Source organism: Pinus tabuliformis, chromosome 3_2 (genome assembly GCF_031772625.1).
Source record: "Pinus tabuliformis cultivar Carrire ecotype Pingquan chromosome 3_2, CPIR1, whole genome shotgun sequence".
Classification (NCBI taxonomy): domain Eukaryota; kingdom Viridiplantae; phylum Streptophyta; class Pinopsida; order Pinales; family Pinaceae; genus Pinus; species Pinus tabuliformis.
In genome coordinates, this window is record NC_142302.1 from 629,102,875 (window position 1) to 629,107,068 (window position 4,194).

Sequence of the window (4,194 nt, forward strand, 5' to 3'; positions counted from 1 at the left end):
TTCTTTGTTGTAAAATTCCAATCCCCTAAAGCTAGAGACAAGATTTTGCAGGAAGGACCATGGTTCTGGGGTTCAACCAGCCTGTTTAACACTCCCTGGTTCCCCGACTTCGACGCAAACACCATGGTCATCTCCAAAATGCCAGTCTGGGTCCGAATGGACAACCTTCCCCTTCATTTATGGGAGGACAGAGTTCTGGCTGGTATTGGCAACAACCTTGGACAGTTCATAAAAAAGGACTCCCAAAGAATAGAGGAAAGGATTTTCACCTACGCACACATATGCGTAGAGGTAGACCTCAGCAAAGGACTTTCGGACAACATCCGATTAATTCATAATAAGCGAATTTGGACACAAAACTTGGATTATGAGAACACAACTTTTAGATGCAAGAATTGTACACAAACAGGGCAATTACACAACATGTGTCCAGAAGCCAAAAAGGACACCAAAAGGAAAAGGAATCTTAGGAAAAAACCCAAAGGTTGGTAATACCCCCCACCTGAAACTGAAGAGGAGCATGAAGCTGTGGATGAACCATCCCACAAGAGGAAAGTCAGAATCCAATGGAACCTGTTACACAAGGGGGATCTCCACAAGACTAATCAGATGCCAAGAACCACAGGGTGCAGGCCAACTTGATCCCTGACGAGGGGGACATCAGTGGGAATAAGCACAACCACACATCAGATAACTCAGATTCTGACAAGGACATCGCCAAATTTGAGGCAGAAAACCATCTTGCTCTTGTCTCTTCGACACCATCCCAAGGGGAATGGCAGAGGGTAGAGAGAAAGCTTAGCTTCCCCCACCATGTATTTTTATCTTGTTTCTTCTACTTATCTCTTGCCTATCATTTGGTCTCCAACTTGATGATGCGGTTTCTAGCCAGTACAACATGTAATTTTGTTATTTATTAATCAAAATTACGCTTTTTTTCTGGAAAAAAACATTATAGGGTGAGAAAAATTGCAATATATTTACTTCTAAAACAAACATATAAATATTTCCAATGACAAAATTACAGGAAAAAACATATCTAGCACAAGCTAGGTTTCATTTTAGCCCAAACAAAAACATATTCGCAATAACAACATTGCAAGGTAAAAAAATCTAACATGTGTTAGATTTCCTTTTAGCGCAAACACAAGCACATAGCAACATTTTAGAGTGAGAAATCTAGCATGTGTTAGATTTATGTCTACAACAAATACAAGCACGTTGCTAACAACAACATTGTAGAGTATAAAAAATCTAGCCTATGCTAAATTTTCTTCCAACACAAACACAAGCACATTTCAATTTGCAAGAAATCTAACACATGCTATATTTTATTCTAGCATAAACACAAGCACATAACAACATTGTAGGACTAAAGAAGTATAGTGCATGCTGGATTCGTTCTATCACAAACACAAGTAGATTGCAAGCTAAAGGAAACAAAACACATGCTAAATTCCTTCTAGCACAAGCAACCATATTTCCAACAGTAACATTTCATTGTAAAATAAATCTAGTGCATGCAAGATTTCCTTCTAGCCCAAAGATAAGCACATTTCCAATAACAACATTGCTAGGTGAAAGAAATCTAATGTGTTTTAGATTTCCTTCTTGTATAAACACAAGCAGACAAAAACATTGTAACATGAAAGAATTATAGCACATGATAGATTTACTTCTAACACAAACACAACCATGTTGACAACAACATCACAGGGCAAGGAAATATAGCACATGCTACATTTCTTTCTAACACACAAAAGCACATCACAGGATGAAACAAATCTCCTATGCTAGATTTCCTTCTAGCACAAACAGAGGAACATAACAACATTGTCCCTAGGGTTAAAGAAATATAACACACACTAAATTTAGTTCTAGCACAAAATGAAGTATATTGTCAATAACAACATTGCAATAAAGAAATCTAACATGTGCTAAATTTCGTTCTAACGCAATCACATGTAAAATTCCAATAACATTGCAAGGTCAAAGAATTCTATCATGTTTCTTTCTATCACAAACAACCAAATTTCAAACCACAACATTGCATTTTGAAAGAAACATAGTGTGTGCTAAATTTCCTTCTAGCTCAAACACAAGCACATAAAAACAATGTAAGGTGAAAAAAATCTAACATGTGTTATATTTACTTTTAGCAGAAATACAAGCACATTGCCAACAAAAACATTATAAAGAAAAGAAAATCTAACACATGCTAGATTTCATTCTATAATAAACTCAAGTGTATTCTTAATAACAACATTGTAAGATGAAACAAATCTAACAAGTGTTAGATTTCCTTTAGCACAAATAATAACATAACAACATATAGCTTCAAACATATCTAGTTCTTGTTAGACTACTTCTAACATAAACATGATCATGGTTCCAACAACACTGCAGGGAAAAACAAATCTAGAATGTGCTATATTTTCTCCTAGCACAACCACAAGCACATAACAAAATTGTAGGATTAAATAAATTCAACACATGTTAGATTTACTTTTAGTACAACCACAATTATATTGCCAACAACAACATTCCAAGGTAAAATAAATTTAACACAATAGATTTTCTTCTATCGCAAATATAATCATCTTAGCAACAACAACATTGCAAGGTACAATAAATCTAACATATGCTATATTTCCTTCTAGCACAAATACAAGAGCATAACAACATTGCATGCTAAAAGAATTCTAGCACATGATGAATGACAAATATTATTTTTTCCTCCAAAAACTTATTGAGTTTCATTTTCATTTGTTATTATATTGTTGAATACCTATCTAAGAATGTTTGTTGAATAAGATCATAAAATTATTGAATTATATCACATCCTGAATGATTTTAGTGTCATGGATCTTTGAATCAATGTAAATCTAGGAGAAAAAAATCTATATATTCCTTGAGGAAATGAAAAATGTATCCCTCTCAATAGGCATGTATCTAATACCTAGATTAATATTTGTGGATATTATTTGTTATAGATATTCATTACCTGATATTGCATTGCGTAGGTATTGGATTTATAGTTTGTTTCCCCCTTGAACTTATTTTCCGAGTCATTATACTTCTCCATTTGAACCACATATTTAAGAAATAAGTTCTCACTCTTTAGTTTTGCATCTAGAGACAATGTATTAATTTGATCACAATGTCAATTTTCATCAAGGGTGATCCCCTAAAAGTATCTCCCTATGTGAGGAATTCTAAAATAGGGGCATCATCATGAAAAAATATCTAGTTTGTAATATTGTTTGGTATAGAAGGCCTAAAAAATTGTTCATTAGAAAACATGTCCATAGAAAATTTTCCCAGTGGTATAAATATAGGAGTTGTGTTTGAAAGTAAATTTGCATTTGCATTTTGACTTCAACGTACATAATTAATATTGAATGTATCAAAATTAGAAATAATAATCCATGCCTCATCTATATAATTCTTAAGGTGATTAAAATACAGTGAATTGAATTTCCTAAATGTTTGATAACTATTTGTAAATCCCTATCAGTTGGAGCTATTTAACTTCCAAATCTATCACTTTTTTAAGACCTTGTATCAAAGCCTCATACTTAGTGACATTATTTGTGCATGGGAAATCCAAGCGACAACGCATCAAATATTCGTATCCTTTAAGATCTCGAAGAGTGCATCTAGACCTTTCACATGAACTCGACTTAGAGCCATCAAAAATAAAAACCATACATTCTAATTTACATCAAAATTTACTAATTTTGAAAATAACTTTGTACATGTTCTTGCATAATATATAGATTATTTACAACAAGCTAATTTGAGTGAAAGATCTTAGATTGATTACACACATCTACAAAAGGTGAACATTCAACAATAAATTTCCAAAAAAGAGAGTCAAACTAGTAGTTTGAAAGTGTAGAATTAAAGAACACAATGAACACATTTGAATCATTCAAATCAGTGATCATGTGCTTCATATACCTCTTGCTTGTTATTTTAATTTGATTAGTATTGTCATTATATGGAAGCCAAAGATGTGACCATTCTATCAAAAAAATATCCATTTATTTTTTCAAACCAATCGTAGCTTAGTAATAAAGCATATGACTCAACCACTATTTTGGATTAGAAAAAAGTTTGAGAAGTGCACACTTTAATTCACTAGCACTTTAACATTTGAGCATTCTAGCTGAACTTTGGGTGCGCTGCAAT